Here is a 19,694-nt window from a genome sequence, read left to right on the forward strand (position 1 = left end):
GCTCGCCCCGCCCCGGCCTCTGGGTGGTCCCAGCTCGGCCACGCCCCCTGCGCGCTCGCCCCGCCCCTGAAGCCCCGCCCCCTGCGCGCTCGCCCCGCCCCCTGTAAGCCACACCCCGCTCCAGCCTCTGGGTGGTCCCGGCTCGGCCACGCCCCCTGCCTGCTCGCCCCGCCCCCAGCCTCCGGGCAACAACGGTCCGGCCCCGCCCCCTAATTGTCCACATTCCCACCCCCGGCCCCGCCCCCCCGTCGGCGGCCTCAGCGAAGCCCCGCCCCCCGCGGCGCTAGCCCCGCCCCCTACTTATTTCCACGCCGTCTCAGCCTATCAGGCGCCTTGGCTCCTCCCCGCCCCCTCCGGCCGCGGCATCTGCCTCCGCCCCCGCCTCTGGGCCGGCCCGGCTCGGCCACGCCCCCTTCCGCGCTTGCCCCGCCCCCGAGGCTCCGCTCGGTGCCCCCTCCCGGTCCCGGCCTCCCCCGCCCCCGGTCTCCAGAGCGGCCTCGGCCCAGGCTCCGCCCGGCCCCCGAGCTCCACCCCGGCGCGGAGACCCACCCCGGTCCTCCGCCCGGGCCCCGCCCCCGCCCCCGCCCCCGCGCGCCCCGCCCCGGCGCGGGGACCACCCTCCGCCCGCGGAGGCGCGGGCTGAGCGCTCGGGGCACTCTCGGCGGTCCCGGCCGCTCGCCGCCGCCGCACGGAGGTTCGCGCGGAGATTCCCGCGGAGCCGCGCGCGCCCCCGGCCGGGCGGAGCTCCCAGACCGCGAGCAGAGCCGCAGGAGCCCGCGGGGACGCGATGCGAGCCAGGTAGGCAGGCGGCGGTCCCTCGTGCGCGCCGAGCGTTCCCCGCCGCCCGACTTCGCGGCCCCGGGTGCCCGAGCACGGCCGCCGCCCCGGGGGGCGGGGGGAGCGCCCAGGTCACGCCCGGGGCGGGCCGGGGATCCCGGAGCCCCCTCCCCCGGGTGCAGGCCCTGCGGGTGCACGCGACCCCGGGGCGCCCCCTCGCGCGGTTCCGGGGGGCACCGAGGGGCGCGCGGTCCCGGCTTAAACTTGTTGGTGACAATGCATATTTCAACTTCGGAGGTCCCGGGCTTTCGGGTGGAAATGCAGCCCCCGGGGGCCGTCCGGGCCGTCCGGAGAGCGAGCAGCGGCGGGGTGCCCGCGCGGGCCGCCGGCGGGCGGAGAGGCTCGCTGTCCTCCGGGGGAGGGTTCCCGGGAAGCCCGCTCGGCGCTGCGGATTGGTGGCGGCTCCTGGCCCGGGGCCGCTCCTGCAGCGCTGGCCCTTCCCGGGCGCCGGGCGGCGCGGGAGCCGCGGGCCCTCCGGGGCGCTCAGGCCGGCGGAGCCTCCCCATCCGCGAGCAGTGGGAAGGGACGCTGGGCTGGATCCTATGCATGCTCCTTCTTGGCAAGTTAGTGCAGCAGATTTGCACCGCGCCCTTTATCAGCCATAAGTTCCAATAACTTTTGATCACAAAAGCAGTGTATGCTTTGGGTAGAAAGCGTGGTAACAGAGCGCGAGAGAGAAGCAGCAAAGCAGAAACCGTGCATGACCCCCCCCCCCCTTACCAACCGACCTTTAATATTTACATTCTTGGGGTCACAGTCTCGCAGATTGAATGAGTAGGTCACAACTGCAGCCTCTCTTGCGGAAGAAATCAAAGCAATCCCTTTGTGCGACTCTCCCCTCCCCGCCCTTCCAAGCGTGGTGGTCTCTGGACACCGGAGTTTTTGGCTTTATTGGCCTGGCTCCCTTGTCAGCGGGCCACCGGTCGGTCCCCTTTCTGTGGGGCTGAGATGCCCAGAGAAGGGAGCAGTCCGCCCAGAACATGGGGTGAGACTGCACTGGCCTGGTGCCTCTCCACCTTCCCCTGTGGTTTTCGTTCCTTGCCTCGTAAAAATGAAGGTAATGATTCTCAATCTGCTTCTCGGGCCGCCATAAACATTAATGGGTGGTTTGTGAAGCGTTTTGACATTCTCGGATGGACAGCGACTGTACTTTAAGGGGCTTGGGGAGCATTTTGCTGTTCCACGTTGTTGTCGTCATCATATTAAACAGTCTACCTCCTACCTGGCCGTCCTGACCAGGAAACAGACTCCAGGAATGTCCAGCGAAGCCTGAGGAACGTTCCTGGTTCCCTGCTCTGTGCGTTCCGTCCAGTAAACAGGGCGGCGGGAGGGGTGGGGGGAGGCCTGGAGGGACAGACCACAGCCCCCCATGGGCCTCCCCCTCTGCTCTCTGCCTGCAGGCGGTCGTGGAGAGGGGAAGGGGACTCTGACGTGAGGGCAGGTCCCACTGTTGCCCAGGCCCGATGCTGGTCCATCTGCGGAATGCCAAGGCCATGCCGATCCTCGAGGGAACAGTTAGTTCTGGGAGGACTCAGAAAGTGAACAAACCTGGCTTCCGAGGGATTTGTCTTAGGGCTCACTTGTTTACTAAATGAACAATGAGCAGCTCAGATCTGCGGTGCCTGAGAAGCTTCTGTGCGCTTTATTTTTTTTCCTGTTGTTCTAGAACTCGGGCACCACACTCTGCGGCCTTTAAAAACAATTACTAGGGACTCACACTATTTATTGACCTCAGGTATGCACGGCGGCCGTGGGGAGAGGCGCACACGGTGCCTTTTGTTCCCCTGGTGAAGAAACCCTGGTGGAAGAGTCTCCCGGTAGCAGGTCTGCAGGGCTCCAGTTTGTCATTTGATAGTTTCATTTTTTTTTATCGTTGCTCTCACCAGCACTTTGATCTGCCCAAGGTCTAGTGGCTGATCACAGCTCAGAACACAGGGGGATTTCCAGAAGGACCCAGAAAGGGGGCTGGACAAGTTGCTGCTAAGTGTCCTTAACTGGGCTCTCTGCCAGTTAGCATTATGCTCTTAATTTTCTCGGTGGAGGGAGGAAGAGGGAGTCTTCCTGGATTTTCTCCTTTGCTGTTGTTTGCTAACTTGACTTCTGGTTACCCGGCAGCCTGGAAGTACTTTCCTGCGGTTGCATGAATAGACTTTTCTCTTTATTCTAATGGTTTCTCTTCTGATGATAAGGAATGCAAATGTGAATGGGGTTTATACCCTTGGGTCCTGGGAGGCCACGCCCGCATTTAAATCTTCCAATCCCAGCCCGTTGCTTGTGGGAGGAGGCCACCTGGCTTCCCTCAGCTCCTTGGCCCAAAACAAGGTTAAGAGCCGCGAAGTTCGACCCCTGCTGACCTCATCCCTGGCTCCAGGCAGACCTCTATGCTCCCTGGTGGAGGTATCAGCCTTGTTTTGTCAGAGTAGAAGCTGCTATTTTAGCTAGTGGGCCTTGGGCCAGCCATGTGGGTTTTCCTTCGCTTTGTTATTTTCAAATTCAGCACCTGAATTGGACCGTGTTGAGATTTCTCTTCTGAGAATTGGAGGCAGGCCTCTGGGATATTTTCGAAGGCTCTGGAGATGGGCACTAGGACTTCTTTGTCCTGAGGCCTTTGCCTGACGCCCTGGAACTGGGAAGGGTCACCAAACAGCTTACGCAGACTTCACCCAGAGTGCGCGGGCCAGCTTTGCTCCTGGCCAGGAGGGGAGCCCAGGGCCATCCATCCACTGTTTACACTCAGCCCCGTGCTCCGGGCCGCCTGCCTTCCCAGCTGTTGGCACAATGGAGGCCCCACATTCCGCTGTTCCCCCTCTGGAGGAGTGACAGAAAAATAATTCACAAGTCCCCAAACACCCAGGGAACAATCCTGTTCCTTATTCAGGATCTCTCAGGAAGCCTGAGCCTGCTTTTCAGTGGGCCCTGGGGGCATCCGTGTGTTACATAACAGCACCTGATGCCATCTGGCCAAGCGTCTTAAGGGAAAGGATGTCAGTATTCAGCCCTCCGAAGGCCGGAGAATGCAGAAGGTATTTTAGAAATAAAGGGGTGGGCGGTGTGTCTCAAGGTCTCAAGGAGGGAGGGCTGACTCCATGGAGTGCACCAGCCCCCGCCCTGTCCGCCAGGTGACCTGTGCCTGCCCAGACCGAACCATCAGTAAGCCAGTAGGACTTCAGGAAGTAGAGTGGTGTACCGAGTTCACCTAATTTGAGTTGAGATTTTGGGGTGTCTTTGGGGTAGAAAGGGGTATCATTTGCTGAGGGCTTCCAAAGCAGCAGGCCTGGCGTGCACGCTTGAAGATCCTCACAAACACCACGAGGGGGGCCTTTATCCAGGGAAGCTATGGGAAGGTGAGTAGTCCCCCAGCACAGCGGCCCAGGCAGCGCTAGAGCGGGGAATCGAACCTGCACCTGCCTGAGCCCAGAGCTCCTGCTCGCATCGCCCAGTGTGCTCTAGCTGGAGGCGCTGCTGCTTTTGGGTGGCATGAAGACGGGTGCACGAGAGGAGCAGCTGCCTGCCTCCCTTCCGTGGTTTCAGAACTGGTACTCCGAAGGCCACGAAGTCTTGAAAGCCCGGGTAAGGTCTGCACCTTCACTCCCCGGGGGGTCTGTGTCCTCGCCCTGTCTGCCGGGTGAAGGTTGGTACCTTGGGAAGCCTTGAGGTTTTGCAGTTGGGCTCAGTCCTGCAGGAGCTGCTGGGAAGTCTGTCCGGGCAGCTGAGGTCACCAGAATAAGAGAAAGATTACGGGAAGCCTCTCAAGTAAGCGTAAGATAAGGATTCCAACCTTCCACTTCACAGTCAAATAAATGACACACTCATGAGATTATTCTTATCTGCTCATTAAAAGCTCAGTCTCGGGAGAAACTTCCCGTTGGTTCCTGTTAGCCTCACTCTTCTGAGCAAATTGAAAAGAATACTTCCTGTGGAAGGACTTTTGTGGTTCCAGATTCTTGTGATTCATCATCTCCTCTCTCCCTCTCCCTCCTTCCCCGGTCTGTGGGACTGAGGGAAACCCTGCCCCATCCGTGGGAACACGGAAGCCTGGTCTGGCCCCAGGCCTGGAGGGAATACAGGGTCCTTCCCTGGCTTCTCAGCGTAGGGGCCCCCTGCACCTGTGATCTGCTGGTAAACCCGCTCGGAGGGAACGAACACGGACCTTAACCGTGGCACCTGCTGGTTTCGGAGGTCCCGCGTAAACCTCCCCACTGAGGCCTACTTGAAGCTCCCAGGGCTGGTGCGGGCAGCAGCACTGAGTGTTGAACCACCGATGAGCGGGGAGAGCTGCCTGCAGGTCACCTTTCGTGGCCCTGAGGCCACCAGCCGGCCTCCTTACGGAATAGGCCAGTCGGTCGCCCGGCGTCTGTGGGTACCGTGTCTGCCCGGCAGCTGGGTGGGGAGAGGGTCGGGTGTCATTGGGTGCCCTGATTTGGCCACCTTCGGCACATACTACATGTTGAAATCACCTGGGGAGATTTTTTTTTTTTAAATCCACCTTTGCCAGCGTGATCCTCAGTGGAGTGCAAATCTCTGAGGCTGGGGCCCAGACATGGACACTTTCTAAAAACTCCCCTTGAGAATCCGCGTTCTAAGATGTATCCGGGGTTGCTCGACGCGGAGGTGAGGAATCTGTAGGCAGGAAACGGGAGATGTGGTTTGGGACTAGACACGGTCAGCCCTATGAGTTTCAACTTTCCCCTGAGGAGCCAGGGAAGGTTTTTAGGGCTAGGTTGTTGGGAAGGCAGGCAGACGCCCAGATCTTGCCAGTTGCCAGTTGGAGACCTTGCTCCATTGGCCTTTCTGTCCAGGCGTGGTGTGCAGCACACTTGTACTGCCTCAGTTGCCCTTGCTGGTCTAGAACAGAGAAGGGTCTTGGTGGAAGAAGGGGTTCAGGATGAAGCCTGGAGCTCTGTCCTTGGAGAGATTGCTCCTTGCGTGGGTTTGATGAGCTGATCTCCGAGGTTGAAGCACAGAGCCAGGGTCTAGAGGAGCTCCCCGGGACCACCCAAGTGAAGGAAGGAGAAACATGCTGGTTAAGGGCTTTGTAAGTCTGAGCTCGCTTGCACACATAATCTGATTATTTTCTGTTACAATTAGCAGGAAAATTATTTTAAAATGTGAGAGCTCCTTGGGAGGCAGCAAGCATGTGGCCAGGGGGGCAGGGAGTGTCCTTCAATGTCTGAGCCAGCCTCCTTAGCAGGTCTGACACTAGGAAGACGGATGCCAGGCCCCTGGGGTGCAGAATTTAAGGAGGCGTCCCTGGGGTCGTTCATAGGCAGGATCCGGGTGTCCCTGGGGTTGTTCACACGCAGGATCCCCCTTGCTGATCAGAGGAGGATCGAGAACCCTTTCAGTGGGCCGATTTGGGCCTCCTTTCCTTAGGGTTGAGCCCATGGGTGTGGAAGAGCTGTCTGGAGACCTGGGCGTGAACCGGGGGCCCTGGGAGCACGCTTCTGGCTCACCTCATGAAGTTGGAGCGGGAAGGCCAGGCCAAAGAGGAGGAGTGAAGAAGCAGCCGGAGGAGGGAAAATTTGGGGTGCTTCTCCTGAAGCAGGCAGGAGAAGGTAGGGGTGTAGAGGAAGGGGGTTGGGAGCCCCACGCAGACAGGACAGTTGTGGGGTTGATCAAAGAAGCAACGGCGGGAAGACACGGGTGGCCCACTGGGCATGGCTTGTCAGAACCGTGTGATTGGGGTGGTTGGAAGCTTCTAGAAAAAAAGAGACCATGGAGATGGACCACTGAGAAAAACGTTAGTGGTGAAAGAAATAGGGTTGTCATTTGATGGTGTTGAGACAGGAGGGACCCGGGGCGGGGTCGGAGGGCCCGGGATGCGGGGGGCCAGCCCACAGCGGGGCAGGGCAGTGAGTGCGTGAGTGGCCCCAGTTCCTGTGAGGGAAGGGGACGGATGTGGGTGGTCGTCATGGGGAAGAACAGGTTAAAAGACTTGCCCAAATGCCTTTTCAGGCTCTGTGGCTGGGGGGACAACTTGGTCCCTAAGACCCAGTTCAGGCCCCTTCTTCCGAAACCTTTCCTGCGCCCCCTGAGGCCGGGAGCTGACCGCTGCTTCCTGCATGTCCGCTGTCCCCCGAGGCCGGGCGCTGCTGGGCGCTGCTGGGCGCTGCTGGGCGCCGGTTACTTTCTACTGATGGCCACATCCTCCGTGCCAGACAGCACGTCCCATGGATGAGCGAATGGACAGGTGGCGACCGGGGCTGCCCAAGGTGAGCGTGTCGTGTGACCATTCGGAGACAGCATGAACAGTCTCTTCTTAGACGTCTTAACAGTTCAAGACGCACAATATGTGACAAGTAATTTCTGGCTTTTAAGAATTCTGGCCTGTGAATAGTAATCAGCTTACTCACAAATGCTGTCAAGTGGCACTCCCCGTCACTCTGACATTTAACGTTTCATTCAGCTAGGCTCACCCCACCTGTTTACCCTTTTTACGCCGCTGCGCGCTTTGAAAGGATTTGAATTTTTAACGGGTTCTGGATACAAAAGTAGTAAGCGGAACGTTTTTAAAAGATGCACCAACTTTCAGATATTTTTTGTTGCCCCCAGAATCGTAGCCTTGAGGAGTATCAGATATTTGCGTGTGTCCTTTGTGTGTGAATGGAACTTACTGGCACCGTGTTGAAATTTCGCTGGAAATAACTATTGGAAAAAAAAAAAAAAACTATTGGAGCTGATATAACACATATAAATAATTCACATAGAGGGCCGGGCCCAGGGCCTAAGACCAGAATCACTCAGGCAACGGTGGTGAGGCTGGTGGTAGTTGTAAACAGGGTTGTCTCCTCTGGGCTGGTCTCACTCTTTCTCCCCCGTCCCAGATACCCCTGGTGGAAATTGGGATTTTTTTTTTTCCCCTTTACAATTTCGGAAATCAGTGTTCAGGACGTGTACAGGAGGAAAGCCCTATTCCTGAGTCCTGGTTTTGTGCTGGTAGGCAGCTGGGGGAATGTTTTACCTCCGTGGTGCTGGACGAGGAGCCCAGAATTTCCCACGTTGCTCACATCTCAGGCCTTTGTCAGAGGACGCCAACTCTGGGTGATGTCACAGGAGACGGGACACCGGCCCTACGTCAAAAATGAGCTCCTTGGAGCTTTTGTAGTGCACGTATTTAGCTTATTAGAACCCCCTGTGATTTGAGGGAGAGTGTCTGTTGGTCACAGAGACAGATGTGCGAGGAATGGTCTCTGTTCTGGGGTGCTGGTGACCCCAACAGCAGCATGTGGCACAGCCAGTCCTGGGGAAGGAGGGGAGGGGCCGCCAGGAGTCCGTTTTCTCTGGGAGGGAGCCTAGTCAGTTCCTTCACTTGGCATTGTTATTTATTTATCTTATTTCATTTTATTTTTAAATATTTTATTATTTATTTATTCACGAGAGACACAGAGACGGGCAGAGACACAGGCAGAGGGAGAAGCAGGCTCCCTGCAGAGAGTCCGATGTGGGACTCGATCCCGGGACCCCGGGATCACGCCCTGAGCCAAAGGCAGATGCTCAACCATTGAGGCACCCAGGCACCCCTCAGTGTTTTATTTATAAATAGTTTAAGAGCTTGAGAAATTGAGTTTCAGGTCATTTGGACACTGAGATGCTAATCTGTCAGGTGCTATTTGGGGACGTGTGCACGCAGACCCTTGAGATGCTCATACCCAGCTTTTCACATGGAGATTTTTCTGTGGTTTGATGCATCTATTGGGCTTTCCCGCGGTGTCAGGCATGTGCGGGAGCCTTCTGTAAATGGCCCTTTCAATCAGTCAATGATGAAATTGTCCGATTTGCACCACCAGAGGCCCTATGTGCTTCGAGGAGAATCCTTAATAAGAATTAAGTGGCTAACCCTGGATCTTGGCCTTCTAGCATCGTTCTTGGTACCCAGGCCACACTGCTGGGGAACAGAAATAGGTGAAATCTAAGTTTCCAGAGATGGAGATCCTAGAAGTTCCTTTCTGCAGTGATGTCCTCAGTGGCCCCGGGGGACATCTGGGGCTTCTCAATCCCACACACCTGTCTGTGTTTGAATCTTGGGCTTCTGGTTACCTTCAGTTTTGACATGGGACCACTTTTTGGACTCCTTTGAGACCCGGCTTTGTGGTGGTGCTTCCTGCTGGGGAGCAGGGAGATGTCAACGTGGAGATGTGGATTTTACTGCATCATCCTCCTGTGTTGGGCTTTTGGTCCCCCCACCAATCCTGGGAAGTTGTGACTGTGGCCTCTTGAATCTTGTGTGCACCGCAGATTTTTCTTAAATACTGAGTAAACAGGTTTTCTGAGATGTTTCACCATCTGAATTAAACAGGAGTGCAGGGCTTTGATATTTTTAGCTGTTCAGTCTGACCTTTGAAACGTGTACAGGTGCACACTAGTGACATAAAGTATTGGTAAATGTCTAAATAAGGATTAGCTCCCCCATTCCTTAAATTTCTGGAAGCAGGAGGAAATGCAAGGGTTAGTGTCAACCGATTGTGACCCAGCCTCACACCTGAGCCGGAGTGTGGTTCTGGCCGGAAGTGTGCACGGACCAGGGGACCAGCAGCCAGTCGCCAGGGGCCACTGAACCTGGGCGTTCCAAGGCCTGACCGTGAGCTGGGGATGAGAAGCATGTCGTGTTCAATACAAGTACTTTCTGGATTAAAGGTGCCAGTGTTGTCACACCTAAGTCTAGAAACTTCCAAGCAAAACCAGGATCATAGAGTGGGGACTTGTTATGTGCACCACGCATAGCAGTTCTTTAAATACATATATTTCAAACGGATGCCATGCTTTTTTTTTTTTTTTTTTTTTTTTCGGATGCCATGCTTTTTAAACACTGCTTTTTATCTAAAATTGTTGTTGACATATTTTCACGTCAGTAAACACAGATTTGGATCCTCAAATGACTGTCAGATGGTTCGGGGATGCACCCTATTTAACAAGTCCTTATTCTCAGACAGCTGAAATTATAAATAGCACTGCAGTGGACATCTTGAAGTTTTTCCTTTGAATGGATTTTTTTTTTTTTTAAATCGCCATGGTGCTTAGAATCTGCGAAGAACTTCTAATCAGATTAATAGTTGAATGAATGTGTAATCGCTACTCAGAAAAGTGTCTCCAGACACAGTGACCTTGGGAAGAGTTTTTGCATCTGTTGAGTACAACTGGGCGAACTTGGAGACCAGTCTTGGGCTTGCCCATACCCTGTTTGTGGGACTTGATTCCTGACCGTCCAAATCTTCATGTTCAGCAGCACGAGCTTTTGGGGTAGGGTTGGAAGAGCGCAGCTCAGTTTTAGGATGTACACTTAGACACTGGCTTCAGAAACATTCACATCGGGGTTGGGGGTGGGGGGGATGTGTGTGCCTTAGAACACGGGAGGTGCTTCTGTCGGGAGGTCCTCAGGGCCCCCTCCCTCCTAGAAGCGAATGGCTGATGACTTCCCTGCGGTCAGCGTCTCGAGCTGTCATTGTAAAGCACCCCCGGGGTCGCGTCATTCTGGGTGTCAGCGGTGCTCTGTGGGGCGACCTCTCTCATCCGCTCCGGCGAGGTGGACTGCAGTTGTTGGATCCAGCTCAGGGCAGCGCCCCCGACTTGGTTTACACCTGCCAGGTTCATTAAGAGGAGAAAGTGGACCAGGGAGGCCATCATTTTGATTTCTGACTGCGGTCTGGTGTCACAGGACTTCATCCTGGCAGGAGAGGAGAGCTAACTGGTGGGTGGAATATATTTTGGCCCGTCTCCTGAGCGTGGCTTTGCAAAGGGGCCTGGCGGCCTCCTCTGGTCTTGGCACTCAGCGCCGCGCCCATGAGTCACCGCTCACCTGTTGTAACATGAGGCAGCACTTTGGGGGCTGCCGGGAAGGCCGGAGGAGGGCTCGTTCACTCCGGTTGTTGGTTTCGGGTGCCAGGTCCACGTCACGGAGTTCGGGGGGCACAGGGAGCCCCTAGATTGGGCCTGAGAGCTGAGCCTTTTGTAACTCTCTGGGATGCTGTTCCCTGGCCCTCTTCTCCTGGTGATGAGCTGCTGTTGGACTCATTCACTTACACTGAGCCCGCTGTATTCCAGGTGGGGTAGGGGGGGGTGGGGTGGGGGTGGAGAAACCACTGGGCAAGGCCTCTGTCTAGGCCAGCGGCCACCAGTACACAGGAGGAGAGGTCAGGCTGGGGGGGTCGGCTCCTACAGGAGCCCCACTGAGTGACAGATGAAAGAATTGGGCAGGCTCCCGCAGGGGGCGGGGGGCAGCAGGTGGTTGGGTGAGTGCCAGGTACCAAAGGAGGTGACTGCTCTCTGGGAGCACCTGGCCGGGGATGCGAGGGGCAGGTGGCCGGATGGAACAGTCCTTCTGGGCTTCATTCAGCTTTGAACTTTCAGACACTGGAAAAACTCAATTAGACGTGTAGGCATAGGGGCGCCTGGGTGGCTCAGTGGTTGAGCATCTGCCTTTGGCTTAGGTTGTGATCCCGGGGTCCTGGGATCGAGTCCCATATCGGGCACAGGAGCCTGCTTCTCTCTGCCTGTGTCTCTGCCTCTCTCTCAATCTGTGTCTTTCATGAATAAATAAATAACATCTTTAAAAAAAAAAAAAAGTGTAGGCATGACTTGAAAGGGGCCAGGGAGGTGCCCTGACACCCGCCCCTCATCCTGGACACCTCCTCACACCCTTCATCTCCCTCACCGCCACCCCCCCACACACACAGGCTCCCGTGACCCTGTGACCCACAGGGCTGCCTCTCCCTCCAGACTTAGTAGGAGAGTCTCGTAAAACCATCTGATTGAATGACCACTCTGCACCGTGTCAGAGTTACCTTTGTTTAACAGAATGACACCAGAAACCAAGCCAACTGTCAGATTATTAAGAGAGCCACAGCAGTCCTTTCCAGAAAGGAAAAGGTATTACAAAGGGGAGGTTTTCCAGTGAAAGCAACATTAGAGGGACCCCGGATAGATGGGAGCACCTCTTGGGCGTGGGTTTCCCCGACCTGTGCACCCAGGCCACGGCAGGATGGTCCCTGGCTCTCCTGGTCAGGTCCTGAAGCCCACCCTTCCCGTCCCGACAGCCCCTTTCTCGGGCTGCAGGAGCCGTGGGGACCGGGCGGCTTTGCGGGCCATCCACGGGATTTCTGCGTTTAACCCACATTGACCCGGCTAATCCCGGTTCCACCTGGGGAGGAACTGCAGGGCAGCCCTCGGCCCCGGGAGGACATCCAGCTGCCCTCCGCGTGCTCGGACTAAAACCATGACTTTTTTTCAAGGTTAAAAGAACATATCTAAGAGCTGGAACATGATGTCATAAACGCCGCTTTTTTTGTCATTAGCGGAATTGTCAAGAAATTGGCCGCGTGCTAAATTGGGAGCCTGATTATTTTTCTGGGAAGAAGCCGGCTTATTTTGATGAGCAGGAGCACGGAGAGAAAGGCAGCGATCCCCGAGGGCAGAGCGGCGTTGGCGGCCGGGAGTAACAGGTGAACGAGGCGTGCGGGGCAAAAAGTGCCGATTTCTGGCTTCGCAGAGGACTGTAAATTAGGCACTATGGGAAGACGCTGGGCGAGTGTGACTTTGAATGTGTCAGGTTGTTTGCGGTTGTCCTTTGCCTTCAGAGTTTACTGCCGGGAATTGCAAATAGGCAGCTCTGGGGAGCCCTGCAGACAGGCCCGGGAGGGGGTGCCCAGAAATCAGAGCTGTTTGGATGTGAAAATCGGAGGGCGGGGATGGGAGGTGTCGCCACCCGTCCGCCCCCAGCCCCCTCCATCGTCTTCGGCCAAACCAAGTCATCTGTACATTTAAAATGGGGAGAGAAGGGGAGAACCAGAGGCTAGTGCTGTAAGCATCTGCAGGCAGCCACTGCGCTGGGGCCTCTTGCCTGGTTGAGCCTCGTGGAAACCCAGAGGGCCAGTGGCATCGTTCCCATCTTACCCATGAGGACACCGAAGCCACGAGGCTCATGAATGTGTCCCCAGACCCAGGGAGTCCAGAGTTCTATGGGGTGCTGATGCCTGGGTGCTAACCGATGGGTTTCCCCGAACACTCCAGCGCAAACGCGGGCCTTCCACTTGGCAGCTGTGGATACGTAGCCCTTCGGAGCGGAAGGGCTGAGATCATTGAAAATGACTCCACCCCGGACGTGTCAGCAAAGGGCATTTGCTCGTGAGCACGTCTCGGGTCAGCACCGCCACGGGCTTGACTCAGTTTGACCACCTGCCACATGCCGGGCGCTTCTCTCCCAGGCAGTGCCTGTGTTGGACACCGGCATCTCATTTGCCCTCTTAGGGCCAACTGGGCCGCGTCCCAACTGGGCCGCGTCTGCATCTTTGACTCCTGTGTCTTGCTTTGAACCGTAAGGATGCTCAGAGACGTCAGAAACGAAGTTATTTTCATCGACGGCAAATAGTCCTGGTGTGGAACTAATGTGAACATCGATTGCCTGGCAGAGAAAGGAGGAGCACTCTCTTTAATTAAATTAGCGTTATACCGGAGAACAGAAGGATTAAAAAACTGTGGAATGGGGGCGCCTGGGTGGGTCAGCGGTTGAGCGTCTGCCTTTGGCTCAGGGCGTGATCCTGGAGTCCTGGGATCGAGTCCTACATCAGGGTCCCTGCAGGGAGCCTGCTTCTCCCTCTGCCTGTGTCTCCGCCTCTCTCTCTGTGTCGCTCATGAATAAATAAATAAAATCTTAAAAAAATCCCCAAAACTATGGAATGCCCCTTTGCTAATAAATCGTGTTTATGTAGTCCCTCTCTTCTTCAGATTTTTCCTGGGCGTTCTTGTTTAACACAGACGTGTTATGCTTATAATAGTAGTAATTAGTTAATAGTAGTAGTTAAGACATCCCTAACATCTGCTCTGTGCCGTCCCATGGCTTCAGCCCTTGCCTTGTAAACTCTTTGCCCTTACAACCCCGTGCGGGGAGGGACTCTCACCATCTTCCTGGAACAGGGGACAGCTAAGTCACCAGGTAGGTGGGTAGGGGACTTGTCTGAGCTGTGTGTGCAGAAGCCAGGTTGGAGTCCAGGCTATCAAGGGCTACACTGCTGTGCCCCATGCTGGGCGCCCAGTCTTCCCCGGGGTAGGGAAACCCCCCAGGTGCTAACCAGAAAAGCAGACCAGGGAGCCGTGTGGGGGGTATGCTATGGGCAGGCAGGCAAGGTGGGGTCTCTGGTGAGATGGGAATGGGCAGATGACAGCCACGTGGGTCGTCCGGATGATTCCAGTCCACCAGCAGGAGCCAAGGCTTGAGGATGGGGGTGAGGAGGAGACCCTAATGCCAGGAGGGTGGGCCCCTTGTTTCCATTGAAGCTGTCATTTGTCGTGATGTACACCACATCGGGCACCGTATGGCCCTCTTGTTTGAGATAATCTGGAATCATGGATCCTGACGACTCTGAGTGGTAGATGTTCAGAGATACGTCTTTATACCCAAGAAGTTTGCCCTCAAATATTTCCCATTTTGTGGTGCCTTCCTGATTAGCCTCTATGAATTGAACTAAGAATTAATATAATATGAGAACCCCCCTCCCCAAATCCCCCCCCCCCCCAGATCAGTGAAGGTGCCTCCGCTTTTCCTGCCACCCATGGAGAAGCCCCACTGGGCCTTCCCTCCATGGGGTGGGGGCAACCACACCCAGGGCCACCTAGTCCTTCGTAACGGGGCCACAGCTGATGGAATGAATGGTGGGCAGGATCACCCCCCACCCCGCCCCCAGGTCTGTGGTCTCCCAGAAGGTCTGGATCTCAGGTTCGCATTATGGTGAAGGTGATGACTGATGGAAAGTTCCAGAATATTTGAACCCAGAGGGAATAAACAGAAATGGCAGCATCAGTAGAACGGAGATGGGGATGCGTGGTTACAGTTGTGTTTTCATGGGGGGGCGCCCCCAGAAATCATCACGTGGTGACTGCCTAGAGCCAGCAGTTAGGAAGGACCCTGAGCTCTTCTCGCTCTTTCCGAGGAGGAGTCTTTAGCTCTTACTTTAATATCCTCTTTAACCCAGGAGTTTTTCAAGAATTTAGTTTTTCTCCTTTTCCATTTTTCCCTCTTTCTTCCTCCTCGTTTCCTAGTTAACTTCTGGTATGACCGCCTTAGGGCTCAGATAAGGCTTCAGGAATGCTTCCAGCGGTTTCGAGTGGTTTCGAGTATTCCTTGGATACTTGCACGGCAATTGCATTTTCTCCAGGACTGGAAGTTTGATGTAGGTCGATTAAATTAAGCTCATCGACAATGTTGTGTTTTATGTTGGGTGCCATATGGTCCATCCGTGGGACTATCGGATTTCGGGAGCTGGGCTCACGTTCCCCCAGATGACTGTGGGGAGCATCCTTCTCTCCGGCTTACCGCTAACCGTTTCTTCCGCATGATCATCAGATCTGTTTGTCACTTTACAGTTTTTATCCTCTTTTGTGTGTGTTCAGCATTTCCGGCCCCCCTTTTTCTGATACTCCGCTGTCCCCCTTCCTGGGTCGTCTTAGTTTTTTAGATGGATGTCATGCCGTGGGTGAGCAATTCTTTTCACTGGGTTGAACGCCTCCTTTCTGGAATGTTCGCCTTTGGGATAATGGCGTTCCCGTTGGTTTTGTCACCACCTGATCTGAAGAGTCTGCTTCTCAGCCCTCTTGGTGAGCTCCTTCTTGATTTGGGAGCCAGTAAAGGAGAACATTGCCACTGGAGTCACCTGATGAGTGTTAAGGGTGTGCATGGGGTTGGTTCTCATGGACACACTTGGCCAGGCTCCTGCCCCCCATCCCTCGCCTTCTGGGGCCCACGGCCTGGTTTTCGCTGAGAAGTTTGACTTGTGTGTTTCTGTGTCTGCTGTACCCAATTTTTGTTGCATGGGGATATCTAATTAGTTGAGTTTTGCAGTCTTGTGTGCCTATGGTTTTGATTGTGTATGTTTAATGCTTTCATCGGGGGATGATCCGCCCCAGGGCTCAACCCCCCCCCCCCCCCCACTTCTCTGCACTGGGGATGTTATGTGATGCATGTGCTGGTGGGTTTCTGTGGGACTCCACAGTCATGTCACGTCCCACGTGTGCGGACGTCAGCTGTGAGCAGTGTGGCTCTGTGACCCTGGCCGCCTCCTCCTTCTTCCCATCCATTCACTCATTGATTCCTTCACGTGCATCGGTGGCTTCAGCCTGCTGGACACGGTTCTCCTGCGGCCTTTGATCTTTCCCAAGAACCAAAACCACGATGTGGCCTGCAGACTTCTGAGGCTGTCCTGGCTTCGCAGAGTGAGCCTGGACTTCTCTGTGTGGCGTGCGTACAGGGCCTGGCAGGCTGGCCTCTGAGCAGTTGTCTTCAGCTTGCTCTGCCCTGCATCCTCCAGGCCAGTCCCTAGGAGTCCACAGTGGTCCCCTAAGGGGTGTGTGTTTGTACACAACCCTGATCCTTGCTTTTGCTGCCTTCTACCCTGTGGGATCTCCTTCTGAGGCCTTAAGGCTAAATGTTTCCCCTCCCCCACCCCTGTCTGTCTGTCTCTCTGTCTCACACACACACACAGTAACCCTCGGCGTCCTGGTGTCTCAGTTCCAGCTGCTCTGGGCAGACTTCCTGGGCCACTGGCGTTAGCCCTGAGGCCTGATGCAGGCAGGATCCTTACTTTTCTTGTGACCATAAGGGAGGTCTTGGTGGATCTCTAAACCTCAGCAGGTTTAGAATACCACCTGTGAGGGTTAAAACTATTGCACAGGTCCCTCCCCTAGAGGGTCATTTGGACTGGAGCTGGGGTTTCTGCATCTCTAATTTTTTTTAAAACAATTTTATTTAATCATTTGAGAGAGAGAGAGAGAGAGAGCACGAGCAGGGGAGGCTGCCGAGGGAGAGGACCCTGAGATCATGACCTGAGCCAAAGTCAGACACCCACCCATCTGAGCCACCTGGGTGCCCCTGCATCTCTAAATTCAAAAGCAACTTGAAGTGGCTCTCTGCCCAGCTGAGATGGAAAATCACCAGGTTAGAATGACCTTCCCCCCCACCCCCACCCCCTGCAATACATGTCTTGGTTATCATTCCCAAGATGATGTTTTTTCTAAGCATTTGGTGTGCCTGAATCCGTATTAGAAGAGTAACACGTGCTTTTGTGCTTTTGTAACAGTTTCAAGTATTACAGACACATAGAGGGTGAAAAGTGAGTCTCTCTTCTCCCGCTGGAGGCTGGAGTGGGCCCATCTCTCAGGGGCTAGAGCACTTTCCTCGGTCAAGTGACCTTGACTGACCTTGACTTCTGGGGCTGATTCCATTGGCCTGCCGTGGATTCTGCTGACCTGTACCTCTCATTTTCTGTGTTCCCAAGTGGCATTTAGGCACAGTTGTCTTTTTTGTATATTAGCTTTGGGGGACTGGGGACACTTTTTGCCACATAAAACAATTGGAGTAGAGATTTTTTTTTTTTTTTTAACAGCTTCAGACCTGTCTTGGGTACCAGGCCCAAATCGAAAGGAGTTTGGTGTGTGTTGCTGTAGGATGTTGACAAACATTTGTTCAGAAACAACCCGAGCAAAGTAGGCTACTGAGACACCTCCCTCTTTCTCTTTTTAAAGACTTTATTTATTTATTTGAGAGAGAGAGAGAGACAGAGCGCAGAGTGGAGGGAGGGGCAGAGGGAGAGGGAGAAACAGACTACATGGTGAGTGCAGAGCCTGATGCAGGGCTTCATCCCAAGATCCTGAGATCATGACCTGAGCCGAAGACAGACGCTTAACCAACTGAGCCACCCAGGCGCCTCTATCATCTCCTCTTTAAAAATCTTATTTTTAATGATAAAAAAAAAACATATAAAATTCACCATCTTAATGGCTTTTAAGTGTAACGGCTCAATAGTATATAGTATGTGCACGTTATTGCACAACATCCCACACCCCTTTTCATCTTGCAAAACCAAAAGACGGTTCCTACCTTCCCCCAGAGCCGGGTAACTGTCTTTCTACTTTCCAGCTCTATTATGGACTTGACTGCTGTAGCTCCCTCCTATGGGTGGAGTCACACAGCATTTGTCATCTTGTGACTGGCTTATTTCACTTGGCGTAAAGTCCTCAAGGCTCTCGTCCGTGTTAGGGCATGTGACAGGATCCCCTTCCTTTCGAGGCAAAATAATATTCCATTTTCTTTATGCGTTCATCTACCCACAGACATTTAAGTTGCACTTCCTGGCTATTGTGAATAATGCTGCTATGAACGTGAGTATGCAAATATCTACTGAGACCTTCAATTATTTTGCATGTATACCCAGAGGTGAGATCGCCGGATCATATTGGTGGTTCAGTTTTTAATTTTTCGAGGCACTGCCGGACCGTTTGCGCAATGATTGCTCCTTTTTACATTCCCAGCAATGGGGCACCAGGGTTCTGGTTTCTCCACAGGGTCCCCAACACCTGCTGTTTCCTGTTGGTTTGATAGTAGCCACCCTAATGCAGGCGACGTGATGCCTCCTTGATTTGCATTTGGTGATTGTTGCAGTGTCTTTTCATGCTTGTTGACTCCTCCGCTCCTTCTAAGTGGCATTTACTTAGGTTTTTCCATAGAGAGTTTCCGTGACAAGGCTTTTTCTTTACTAGATGGGTACAGACGCTGCTTAGGGTAAAAAATGAAGACTCCATTGAATTGTTCTGGATGTCTGGGGTTTTCTCCCATCACACAGTTGCTGGGGGGGAGGGGCTTATTTCTGAATAGACCATGTAGAAGGAGGAGTTTCTTTGTGAAAAGAGGGAACAAGCCCTCCCCAGACATCACTCCCAGAAAGCCACCTTCCCTCTTGCAGATTGCTTAAGGAACCCATCTAAGGGAAGTCCACTGTGACACATAACATCTCAAACACCCACATCGCCCTGGGGACCTGGAACCTGAGAGTCGTAGCTGCCCGGTGCCTGTGAAGGCCGGCCGGTCGCTGTCGGAGCTGTTTGTTTATGAGCGATCCGTGCTTACCAGAGACTTCAAAAAACGCAGCCTGCAGAAGAAATTAAGTCATCTGACTTGCCTATTGCTCCATCACCGTGAGATAAATCACTCGGACATTATTTCAGAAATGGGGTCATTTGCGCTCAGTTCTGCAAACCTGCTTTTTCACTCAGCGGTGGTGGGAACAGCGCTGGCCACATGGGCGTCACCTGTACGTCCTTGGGTGACGTGGCCATCGTGGCGTGAGGTGGGATGCTGTCTCCCGGGGATGTTGTGGGAGGAACCTCTTCACGGCCCCCGTGTTTACTGGAAGCAGGAGCAGCTCACGCCCACCCCCCGCACCCCCCGAGGGTCCCCCTTGCTCTGGGCGAGCATCCCCAGCCAGACCGCAGCCTCGTGTGGCAGAAGCTGTCGGTGCTCTCTGTTCTGCGGACAGGGCGGCGAGGCCACCTTCGTGCGCCAGGCCCCAGCCTAGCAGCCATCCCAGCTTTGGGGGAACAAATACACACTTTGGGCCCACGGGAGCGGACTGGATGCTTTGTGTCACTTCCCCCAGCCTTGCTTTTCTCCAGCCTGGGTTTGGGGGGCACTGCGGGTGGCACTGCCCACGTGGAATGTGAGCCCTTGCAAAGGGTTTTTCTGGGTCTGGCTTGACAGGTGTGCTTGGGAAGCTTCTCCTGAACCTGAGAAGGAACGTTTTCCCTTATTGTGGGTCAGCTCCTCGCCAGCCGTGGGAACCCGCCTTGGGAGAGCCGTGAGAGGAGTGAACCTGACTCCACGTGCCCCCCGTAGGACACGGCGCCCGGCGGAGTGGGTGGGGTGGCTCGCCCTGGGACACAGGGCCCTTGGCTAATGGTGATCCTGAGTTACAGCTTTGAGGAGTCAGGATCCCGCAGCTTCAGCCCGACTCAGCCCTGATGCCCCTGCTGTAGTGACAGGCTTGTCTTGCATGCTCAGGGTGACCCTCGGGGCTCAGGGAAACCCGGGGTTGGGGGGG

General features: G+C 54.9%; 1 protein-coding gene across 3 annotated transcripts in view; it reads left to right on the forward strand.

Moving 5' to 3' along the window:
- Positions 1–650: 650 nt before the first annotated feature.
- SH3BP4 (SH3 domain binding protein 4) overlaps positions 651–19,694 on the forward strand; it is an 83,778-nt gene continuing 64,734 nt past the window's right edge. For 2 of the 3 annotated variants that reach the window (XM_038574266.1, XM_038574264.1), the window contains exon 1: positions 651–798. The gene's annotated coding sequence lies outside the window, so the exon portion shown is untranslated. Of the gene's footprint in view, positions 799–12,095; positions 12,273–19,694 lie in introns of those variants that run through there. The other variant, XM_038574265.1, reaches the window with a different exon arrangement.

The sequence above is a fragment of the Canis lupus genome, chromosome 25 (assembly GCF_011100685.1).
Source record: "Canis lupus familiaris isolate Mischka breed German Shepherd chromosome 25, alternate assembly UU_Cfam_GSD_1.0, whole genome shotgun sequence".
In the NCBI taxonomy this organism is placed as follows: domain Eukaryota; kingdom Metazoa; phylum Chordata; class Mammalia; order Carnivora; family Canidae; genus Canis; species Canis lupus.